The sequence below is a fragment of the Sus scrofa genome, chromosome 3 (assembly GCF_054392235.1).
Source record: "Sus scrofa isolate SSC_HxYL_T2T_F1_AM1 chromosome 3, Sscrofa_HxYL_maternal_Yorkshire_Landrace_v2.0, whole genome shotgun sequence".
NCBI classification, from domain to species: Eukaryota; Metazoa; Chordata; class Mammalia; order Artiodactyla; family Suidae; genus Sus; species Sus scrofa.
In genome coordinates, this window is record NC_139385.1 from 14145164 (window position 1) to 14157364 (window position 12201).

At 40.7% G+C, this 12201-nt stretch overlaps 1 protein-coding gene across 8 annotated transcripts in view; it reads left to right on the plus strand.

Annotated features, from left to right (window-relative positions):
- The window catches only part of AUTS2 (activator of transcription and developmental regulator AUTS2), a 1184853-nt gene that overhangs the window by 666758 nt on the left and 505894 nt on the right, over positions 1–12201 (plus strand).

The window sequence follows — 12201 nt, forward strand, 5'->3', positions numbered from 1 at the left end:
ATTTTCTTGAGCCTGATCCTGACTCTCATTTTCTTCTTGGAACACCTCAAGGATGTTCCCAAGCCTGCTAGGGAATACTCTACCTCCCTGTGCGAGTGTGAGGCAAGGAATTCATTGGGACAGCTTCCCAAGGTTTCATTTCGGGGACATTCATCTGATGACTGTCTTACTACCCTGATGGACCAGGCTGTGGCCCGCCTTATGTTGTGTGAGAATGCAGGAAAAAAAAATGACATTTGTGTTCTTGTCTGTAAAACATTTTCAGGAGCTGCCAAGCATGATAGCCCAAACATGTGATTACAATAAACTTTAAAAGTGACTAGAAACCCTTGCAGAGTCTAGGACAGAGTGACCCAAACAAGCTTGATGATCCATTTAGGACTTTTGAGTACATTGTTAGGGGTTGCTGGTTCTTTTCCCGGGTTCTGTGAAGCTGGCTGTCTGGGCTGGGAAGGCATACCCATGGGGAGACCTCACCTCACGTCTTCTGGAGGGGCCATTCACCCAGGTTCCTCTGCAGTTCGGGAGGGCTCCCCTGTCTCATCTCCTGCCTGTTGCCCTGCAGGAACTCATGGTGCCCTGATTCCTTTCCTCTGTAATCTTACAGGCAGTGTGGAAGATATTACACCTCTTAGTAGTGACACTGTCCATGTGTGGACTTCTCAGAATGGACAGAAATGGCAAAATGGACTTCTAGTCATGATGGAAGAAACCAGAACAGTTTTGATAGTTTTGATCTTAATATGCATCTTCCAGTTGCCAAAAAGACTTTCTTCTGGTACTAAGTTCCTTTCTTCCTGAAAGGTCTGACCTCAAAGGCCTCCCTAACCACTTCCTTAAGTTTCATGCAGAAGTCCCAAGCCTGGACCACAGTAGGATTTTTACCCCCTTTCTTTTGGTTGAGGTATATAATTGACATACAGCACTCTCTTACTTTCAGGTACACAACATAATTGTGAAATGAACATCATCACAATAAGACTAGTTAACATCTGTCACCCTACAGACTCACAGAATTTTTTTTCTTGGGATTTTTTTTTTTTTTTTTTTCCTTCCTAGGAGTTTTTAAATTTGATCACTGGGAGTTCCTGTCGTGGCTCAGTGGTTAACAAATCTGACTAGGAACCATGAGGTTGCGGGTTCGATCCCAGGCCTTGCTCAGTGGGTTAAGGATCCAGCATTGCTGTGAACTGTGGTGTAGGTCTCAGACGTAGCTCAGATCCTGCGTTGCTGTGGCTGTGGTGTAGGCTGGTGACTACAGCTCTGATTAGACCCCTAGCCTGGGAACCTCCACATGCCGTGGGAAGCGGCCCTAGAAAAGGCAAAAAGACAAAAAAAAAAAACTTGATCACTGATGTGCCCTCAGAAAACAGGATGATCCGTGACTGGCATTGGGCATAGCACATGATTGTGTCAAGGACCTGGCGTCCCCATGAAGGAGGGACTGTGCATTTTGCCAAATTATTTGCTTGTTGATGCTCATGCCAGGTCCAGGGTGCATATGCCAGGGACTTTGACATAATAACACGTCAAATCTGATGCCAGTGAGCCTAGCAGATGCCTTCTTGTCGTTGACCACTTTCCACCAGGATGCACTAAGAATAGTGTCTGTTAAGTGCTTTTAGAGGACTTTTCTGCAAGTGCTAAGTGTTGACATTACTTCACTTTGAATCAGATCTTTTGGAGCTCTTCTTCCGCCTAGATCTCACAAAGCTGTTGACTGATTTGTATCTTGGCCTCATGATACTAGGCAAGAGAGGTGCCAGCTAATTCAAATGAAGTCCAAATAAATATTTTTAAAGTGTGGCTATATGGAGAAGGAAGGGGTTCTAGGATCATAATTAAAACTCTGGTTTAAACTGTGAATCAAGAGATTTGTTCTCATTTGGCAGTTTCTTATAAAGTTAAAAAAAAAAAATTTTTTTTTTTTTTTGTCTTTTTCAAGGCTGCACCCGCGGCATATGGAGGTTCCCAGGCTAAGGATCTAATCAGAGCTATAGCTGTTGGCCTATGCCAAAGCCACAGCAACGGGGTATCCAAGCCACGTCTGCAACCTACACCACAGCTCATGGCAGTGGCAGATCCTTAACCCACTGAGCAAGGCCAGGGATCAAACCCGCAACCTCATGGTTCCTAGTTGGATTCGTTAACCACTGAGCCACGACAGGAACTCCCTAAAATTTATTTTCTAGTGATATTACGTATATATTTCCTCCACAACCCAGCAATTCTACTCTTAGATATTTACTCAAGAGAAATGAAAATGTACACCCACACAAAAATGTGTAAGCTCATGTTCATACTAGCCAACAACTGGAAGTAATAAGCAAATCCCCTAATTAGATGAAAGTCATGGCATGTACAGATAATGGTTACTCCTAAGCACTGAAAGGAAACAAACCACTGATGTGCCCAACAACACAGATGAAGTTCAGAAACAGAGTGTACAGAAGGAAAGAAGTCAGACGCAAAAAATATGTTCTCTCTGATTCCACTTATGTGAAATTCTGGAACAAACAAGACTAATCTATGATAACAGAAAGTAAACCATTGTTTACTTGGTACCCTGGGTGGGGACGTTGGCTGCAAAGCATCATGAGGGGACATGGAGTAATGGTGGTATTCTGACTTTTTTTTTTTCTTTGACTTTTTGCCTTTTCTAGGGCCGCTCCCACGGCATATGGAGGTTCCCAGGCTAGGGGTCTAATCAGAGCTATAGCCGCCGGCCTACACCACAGCCACAGCAATGCCAGATCCGAACCGTGTCTGCGAGCTACACCACAGCTCACAGCAACACCGGATCCTTAATCCACTGAGCAAGGCCTGGGATCGAACCCGCAACCTCATGATTCCTAGTCGGATTCATTAACCACTGTGCCACGATGGGAACTCCAGTATTCTGACTCTTGATTGTTGTGATGGTTACCTGTGTGTGTATGTGTGTCTCACATCTCAAGTATAATAAAGTGGATTTTAAAAATAAATTCGTTCTGGGAGTTCAGTTGTTAAGGAATCCGACAAGAAACCATGAGGTTGCGGTTTTGATCTCTGACCTTGCTCAGTGGGTTGAGGATCCGGCATTGCCATGAGCTGTGGTGTAGGTCGCAGATGCTGCTTGGATCCCACGTTGCTGTGGCTCTGGCGTAGGCTGGTGGCTACAGCTCCGATTGGACCCCTAGCCTGGGAACCTGCATATGCCACAGGAGCGGCTCTAGAAAAGGCAAAAAGACAAACAAACAAACAAACAAAATAAAAATAAATAAAATAAATTCGTTCTAATCTCTCTCTTGCTATATAAATAGGGACCAGAGAAAATACTAAATATTCTTTCTCTGTACTCCTATATATAAATTCTTATAAAAGCATTTCTGTCACCATATTGGAACCATTGATTTAAATATCATCAGTTCCTGAATCCAAATTAATGGACCTGTTAAAATTTTGGATCCAACTTATTCCTTACTCTTGTTATCCTTACTGTTATTTGAAGTGCTTTAATAGGTGAATTTTTGATTCAAATACTAAATTGTGAATATTCTAGTAGGAAATCAGAATCCTGATCTCAGGAGCAACCCTTTGTTCATGAGTGATGAGCAGTGATTGATAGGATTCATTTCTTTATATCATCTGCCTGGCTGATAGTTTTTTTCTATTAACATTTTGGGTTTTCAAGTCTTTCTAGTAAAAGACACAGTTTGATTTCCATGCTTTTAATTCTATACTAGTTAACACTAGAGAAGGCATAGTTAAAGCATAAACAATGTAGTATATTTAATTAAAAATATTACATTAATATATTCTGAAAAATTGTTTTAGTTAATAATCCACATTCTTTGAAAAGCAAGTGTTAGAATTTTATGATTAGTATCTTTATTAATAATAAGTTTCTTACTTTTTTCCTTTTTTTTTTTTTGGTCTTATTTTAGGGCCATAACTGCAACATATGGAGATTCCCAGACACTAAAGGTGGAATCAGAGCTGTAGCTGCAGGTCTACGCCACAGCCACAGTAACTCCAGATCCAAGCCACATCTTCGACCTACACCACAGCTCATGGCAATGCCAGATCCTTAACTCACTGAACGAAGCCAGGGATCAAACCGAGTCCTCATGGATACTAGTTGAGTTTGTTACCCCTGAGCCACAACGGGAACTCCAGTAATAAGTTTCTTACTTGTTCAGATTTTCTTTGTGTGTTTCATTTAAAGATCTGAAGTCTTGGAGTTCCCGTCGTGGCTCAGTGGTTAACGAATCCGACTAGTATCCATGAGGGTGCAGGTTCGATCCCTGGCCTTGCTCATTGGGTTAAGGATCTGGTGTTGCTATGCGCTGTGGTGCAGGTCGAACAAGAGGCTTGGATCTGGCGTTGCTGTGGCTGTGGCGCAGGCTGGCAGCTACAGCTCCGATTTGGCCCCTAGCATGGGACCCTCCATATGCTGTGGGTGCTGCCCCCCAAAAAAAGACAAAAAAAAAAAAACTGAAGACTTAGTTGATATTGTGAACTCGAATTTCTTGTTTTTTCCCTCATATCAGCTTTGTTTTTATATGTCAAAGAAAAGGAAAGGTTTAAAATTCATTTGAAGTATGGCTATATCTTCAAAAAAGTATGCTGTATAGAAACTAATTTTATGGTGTGTATGTTGTGTGAATGAAACAATAAAATTTATAATTATCTTATCTGAAATCTCTTGGTAAGATATAAGTTGCAAAAACATTTTTTCTTTCTACAGCCACACCTGTGGCATATGAAAGTTCCCAGGCTAGGGGGTCGAGTCAGAGCTGCAGCTCTAGGTCTACACCACAGCCACAGCCACACAGGATCTGAGCCGCACCTGCAACCTACACAGCAGCTTGCAGCAATGGCAGATCCTTAACCTACTGAGCGAGGCCAGGGATTGAATCGACATCCTCACGAAGACTCCGTCTTAATCTGCTGAGCCATGATGGGAACTCCCGCAGAAGCATTTTTGGACAAGTGATCTATTGAAACAAATATTTTTAAAACTTTTCGTGCTACAGTGCTGCATGTCAAGATGATTCGAAACAGGTCCCTTCTTTGTAACTGGCCACAGTAGAGTTACTGTGTTAGTCCCTGCATTTATCATGAGGACAATTCTGAGTCATGGAAGGTCAGATATGGGGTCCCTGTGTCCTATGATATTTGTATCTGTAGACGTGGGATATAATGATAGATCCTTTATTAAATTTATCAAATTTGGAATCTTCCATAGAAATTAACTTGACAAATATATATAAATTTCCTTAAATGCCACTAGTTCACTTTTAGCCCTGTGTATTTACATAAATGTTATCTCTTAGAAATATGTTTAACGAAAATACATTTTAATGATTTTTATCATGACACACACAAGCATATACTCTTTAGAGGTGGCAACCACCTAAAATGGTTAGAGGTTAACAACTAGTATTTTGGACCAGATAGCAAACTAGAGTTCTCATTTAATCTCTGTCTTATATTGGTCTATCCATTATAACATCCTTGGGTCAGTGAAGTGCATCTTAAGTTTTTTCTGTAATGAATATTTATATTACATAAATGGTAAAATTGGTGGGTTCCCTTGGTAGAAATATGATATTGGTATGTTTAAAGTAAACTTAAATAAGGTCAGAATTTTTATCCTCTAGAGAAAATTTCACGTCTGATTAAATAGTTTACATAAACTTAATCTTTTTCTGCTAGATGCATTATAATCTCAGATATTATTCATGTAGCTATTCCTCTGTGAACCATAAAATGTTCATTTCTTCAAAATGAATATGAAGCTCAAAGCATTAGTAGTCTTAAGAGCATAAAAACTTTATTGCTTTGTGCTTAACATTTTTCAAGTAACTTTGGAAAGCTGAAACAAATTTTGCATTTAGATTAATGGAAGATGTTTTCCATTTGAAGGAACTGGCAAGGGAGCAACAATAACAAAAATCCCCCAAGGTTAAAAATGTAGTGCTTTTGATTCTTAGCAGAACTGTGTTAGCAGAACAATCATTTCTCAGCATGGAAAGGTATCATAATTGGTCTGTACAGTGGCAGTACTGAAAACGAGTATGCTTCAGAGAAAGCTAATATGATTCTACTTAATAATTTCCTTCAAGAGCCTGAATTTGAATGTATATTCCACCCAGCTTGAGGCAAACAATTTGTTCCTATAAGTTCTAGTGGAAGTTACCAGGGGGTCACGCAATTTATTTTTGTCTGGAAGTTTTCAAAAATGGTGTAGAACTGAAGACACCCTTGCTTGCATTGTTCCACTAGTAACTCGATACAATTGGCAATGCTGCTTTCTCTTCTCCTCAGTTCTATTATGTTGGAAGAGGAGAAGCATTCATAAAATATTGTGACAAAAAAATTCTTCCTGGAGATGTTTCCTCATTGTGTTTCAACCTCTGTCCGGTTCACTTGTGAATGTTTGCATTCTTGAGCAAGCAGCTGGCCAAATGGGACTTGTTTTCGTTGGTGGTGTTGTTCTTGCGGGTGTTTTCTTAAATGCAGTACTATTTGTCCTTTCTACCAGGATTATCTGGTTTTCCAAAATATTTCTTCATGCTAAAGTTTTTGGCTGCGGGACCAATTGCAGAGCCCTGCGGCAGAAGAGAAGGGTCTCTACATGAGTAGGTGAGCAGTGTGAGAGAACCTTTCCTTTGCCTTGAGGAAATGGCAGTTTCAGAGGAATGTGTCTTCTGTGTGAGAGGATGAGGATGCAGAGATGGAGCAAGTGTCAGAGGAAGGAACAGGGATAAGGAAAAGCCAGAACGTATTTCTTGAGAGGGGAAGGGATGGTTGGATACTTCTGTTTCTGTGGTTGGATCCCATATATTTTATTAATATGACATTTTATTGTGCATTGATCTTACGAAGAAAGCAGCTAAACGTGAGTATGCAGTGAACTTTGTTAGTCCTCTGCATCATTGGATCCCATGTTTTTAAGACGTGTCAATAAGTTGAAGGTCAAGTTGTCTTAGCGCTCAAACAGGATTTGACATTCCCCTTCAGTTTACTCCACATTCCCCAAATATACCTGTTCCTTAGGATTAATGGTTTGGTCTTTTTAAAATAGTAAGTATTGCCTTAACCTGAGAGCAGTTATGGCTTCTGGCCCTTATATCTGAAAATTCGAGGGTGAAAAATAATGTTTATAATCAGCTTTACTGCTACTTAATATAGCTGAAACAATTAATAAGAAGAATGGGGAAGTAACAGTACATGGCAGGTTTACAGACACATTGGCAAAACCTGGTTGTGAGGGATTTCATACTGTAATTCCAGTACCTGCTTGAGAACAATTAGGTCTGGCTAGTTTCTTGTGAATTAAGTACACGCTTTGTCTGTTTTTAATGGAATAAACTAGTGTGTTTTCTTAAGTGCCTATTTGCTTAAGAAAATGTGAGTAGGATAGTAAAGAATTTAGGACTAGGATAGAGAAATAATTACTAAAGAGAGTAAAAATGTGATCTTTCCTTCCATTCCTGCTTCTCTTAAACTTCTTAGATCACTCCTCGTAATAAAAAGCCAAATGCCATGTCCTTCTTCTTTTGTTGATTTTGCTCATTAGTTCTCCGCTATCTGTAGTAGAACTACTTATGAGGAAAAAGTGTAGGATACAGGTATCAGGAGGGGAAGGGAAGGAAATGGAGGATCGTGGTCTGGAAGCAGAAATACTAACCCCTGAGTGATAGGGGTATTGACTGTTGACTGTGACTGAAAGTATTACAGAGGCCTTATTTAAACCTGACAGCTGGCACCCACTTGAGAACTGTAGTTTTCTCTTAACTTAAATGTGGTTTATTTAAGTTAAGAAGCCTTTCAAATCTATTATGACAACTCTAACTTCCCTTTTGTTTTTGTTTTTGTTTTTTTTAGGGCCACACCTGCAGCATATGGAAGTTCCCAGGCTAGGTGTTGAATCAGAGCTACAGCTGCCAGCCTACACCACAGTCCCAGCAATGCAGGATCCTAGCTGCGTCTGCAACCCACATCGCAGCTCACTGCAATGCTGGATCCCCAACTCACTGAGGGAGGCCAAGGATCAAACCCATGTCCTCACGGATACCAGCTGGGTTCGTTACCACTGAGCCACGACAGAAATTCCTTTTTTTCCCCTTAATTTCTTAAGTAAGCAGAATAAATTGGTTTCTTTCTTAGGGCAACATCAAATAAGGCTGCTTTTGTAAGTTATGCAGTTTGCCCCTACAGTGTCAGTGGTGTCCTCTGGGTTATGCAATAGACAACCTGGAAAATTGTATGAGGCAACCCAGCATTTCCATTTTTAGGTCTTTACCCAAGAGAATTGAATACATATTTCTATAAAAACTTGTGTGGAATGTGCATGCCCAATTATTCATAATAACCAAAAAGTAGAAGTAACCCAAATGTCCATCACCTGATGATAAATGGATAAAGTGGTATTTCCACATAATGGAGTATTATTCAGCCATAAAAAGGGAAACACTGAGCCTTGAAAACATTATGCTGAGGAATAGAAGAAGGCACATATTATATGATTCCATTTACATAAACTGTTCCGAATGGAGAAATCCATAAAGTCTGAAAGTAGATTCATGGTTGCCAGTGGCTGGGAGAGAAGGGGATGGAGAGTGACTGTTTAATGAGTGTGAGCTTCCTTTTGTGGATGAAAATGTTCTGAAATTAGATAGTGGTGATAGTGGCACGACCTTAAAATATTCTAAAACCCGGTGAGGTGTACAGTTTAAAATGGTTAAAGTTACGAATTTTATGTTACATGAATTTTACCTCAATTAAAAACTAATACTAGAAGAAATAAAGTAAATGTAACCCTTGGGGACTGACCATAAATGAGTATGTGGGACCCTCTGCGGGTGATGGAAATGGTGGAAAACTAGATTGTGGTGATCCTTATACATCTGAATAAACTTGTTAAAACTCATCCAACTGGGGTTCCCTGGTGGCCTAGCGGTAAAGGGTTTGGCATTGTCACAGCTGTGGTGCAGTTTCAGTCCCTGGCTCGGGAACTTTCATATGATGCAAGTGCAGCAAAACAAGCAAACAAATAAAACCTCATCAAACTGTACATTTTAAATGTGGGTACATTTTGTGGAATGCATAATACCTTAATAAAGCTGATTTAAAAAGAACAAAAACAAAAATGGAGGCAGTTGGGAAATCAGAGCCATTGTCTGAATTTCAGAAGTCTCAAAGAAGAGTTCTCCAAATGTGGATTTATCTTTCGGTGGTGTTGTGTTTCCCTTGGTTTCCCAGGATCCTGAGATGCAAAAACGCATCAGCACTTCCATGCTGAGTTACTTGGTTTGGGACATAGCCACTTGCAGATGGCCTGCTTGTTTGAAATTGGCCCTGTTCTGTCATCCCGACTCTGATTTCTATCATTGGTGACACATTAATAACTGAACTGCTTTCTTCTATGCAGATAAGCTGCTTCAGTGATAATATTTGCAAATCAAATTGTATCTTCTTTTCGTGCTAGGTTGTCCTCAAAATCTTCTGATTGGTTTGTTACAGATATCCCCATCGCAGCTTCTCTGCCCCCTTTTAGTTTAAACGTCTGTATGCTGTAGCAGATTGCATTATGAAATCCTCTTGCCCTTATTGCTGTTTAGTACATGGAAATGGCATCCCCTCATTACCAGTCAAAGATAAACTCTAAATGTTGTGGTTCCCCCCCCCCCCGAATTATGCAATAATGTATTCAAAACGCTTTTCTCCGCAGCCTCATTTCTCTGAGCTGTTTTTTTTCTGAGCGTTGACACCAGACGCAGTCTGCATGGACGTTAGTCCCAGAGACCTCTTGTCTTCTGCCTCAGACAGGGAGATTACAGGAAGCAATGCTGCCTCTTGTTGTAGAGTCACAATGTGCCGACATGATAATAGGACATGAATGGGCTTTGCAATGCTCTTTTCCTTCAGCTGGGTCAAGAGAAGAACAGAGGCAGACAACTCCATGGCCTGAATTTCGTCAGCTGTGTGGCAATGAGAGAGATAAGTAGATGTGACAGTTATGAATGATCCTCTGTCATGCACTTACGCGTTCAGACTCAGATAAACTGACACTGCTGTCAAACACCAGCTATGGAGAGCTGAGACCTCTGATGAACCTTCTAATATGGTAAATGGGAGTCTTAATTCTTCATTAACTGGAAAAAGGAGATTTGGCCATGTAATTTTCTCCTTGCTGCCTGTTTTAAAGATTCCAATAACCCGGCATTTACAGTTGACTAGGCAGGGATTGCTTTTTCCCCCCCTACACTTGCAACATGCAGACTGTGAAATCTGAGGAAACGCCGCTTAAACCCAGACTTATTGCCTTGGTTATCTTTAATGACTTTGAAATGTATTGGCCTCATTATAGAACAGTGCAGTTATCAATTCCTCTAATTAGGTGATGTGCTCCCATAAGAAATTTAACATTAAAGCACAAAACTTGAACTCGTTAGAGGCATCCAGTGCAGGCAACCTCAGTATTGCTGGCAAATTTGAGGTACTGTGTGTTTCTTTATCAATTCTTTTACACCCTCGCTCTGACTTCTCCATGAGGACCAGAGCATGGGGCATGTGCTCTTCTTCCCTAAGGGTTACATCCTTATATCACACCTTCAGTACCTTTTATGACATTTGAGTGCTTCTTGTTTGTAAACTGTGATCTTCGCTTGCCCAGGGGCCTAGGGAAAGGAGGAGGTGAATAGCTTATTTTTAAAATTCTCTAAGGGTCAGCACATCTCCATTCCTCAGAATTTATCTCATGGCTTGTTACTCTTTCTCGTAGAGTTAAAATAGCCTGTTATTCTTTCTTGTGTAATTCCCAAAACCTTCCTTTCTATAAGTAGGTTCACGTAGACTTTAAAAAGGAGTTCCCGTCGTGGCGTGGTGGTTAACGAATCCGACTAGGAACCATGAGGTTGCGGGTTCAGTCCCTGGCCTTGCTCAGTGGGTTAAGGATCCGGCATTGCCGTGAGCTGTGGTGTAGGTTGCAGACGCAGCTCGGATCCCCACTTGCTGTGGCTGTGGTGTAGGCCAGCAGCTGTAGCTCCGATTGGACCCCTAGCCTGGGAACCTCCATATGCTGTGGGAGCAGCCCAAAGAAATGGCAAAAAGACAAAAAAAAACAAAAAACAAAAAACATACTTTAAAAAAAAAAAAGAAAAAAAAATTAAAAAAAAAAAGATCAGGATCATTATTTCTATGTCCAATAATGATGCTGTTTCAATCAGACTTCTTTCCATTGCATCTCTAGAAAAGGGAAATGAGATTTCTGAGTTTTGGCTGCAGTGAAGGATGTTAGGTATCTTAACTCATTTTTTCCTCAATCATCCATCTGAACAATAACAAAAATAACTGTAGCCTCCCCTTTGGGAAACCTATATATTTTAATTAGTGTTTTCTAATAACTTGCAAATCCTTAGAGAAAAGGTAACAATATAAGCATAAGAAATTACCTTTGGGGTTTGTTTATTATTATTGCTATTATTATTGTCATCATGATTACTACATGGGACTAGTTATTCTTTTAAATTGGCTACTTGAAGATGGGTTTTAATCTCATGTAGTGAAATTGACCTTTAATGTAACAAAGCTCAAATAAGAGAGGTGTACTAAATATAAAAATATGAAGCAGTAATTTCTTTAAAATACCTGGCGCTGTTGATGGTAGGAGTGTAAACTTTGTCCCCTGCAAGATTTCCTCCCGGTTAGGAAATGTCAGAATGCAAACGTTAATCCTCTCCTCTTCGGTGGTCGCTGAGAAAACCTTCCTGCTCATGCATGTATGAGCATATGCCTTATGCAGCTGGTCAATAATAATATTACATCTTTCTGAACCAGTTTTTATCTTTAACCTAGATTTGCTTTGAACTTCTGTAGTATCTTGACTGCTGCCTATAACAGCAGTGATAGCCAGGCCCTTGCTGATGTGTGGGTTTTTAGAAATCCTCTTCTCACAGCAGGTAGGGCCTTGTTGGGACTCCACTCCTCACCCACACTCAGACCCCAGAAACAGCCCTGCGCCTGCCATGGCACCTTCCTACAGGTCTGGCCCCTCCCTGCTGCTCTCGTTCTCTTCATCATGCGGGTTTCCCAGTATCTTACTCTCTGCCTTGATCAGTGCCTGTTATCTTGTTCAGGGCCTCCCTTCCAGGAAGTTTGGCCCCAGTCTTGCCACAAGATGAGGTGTGGCAGGCGACCCACTGGCTCCTA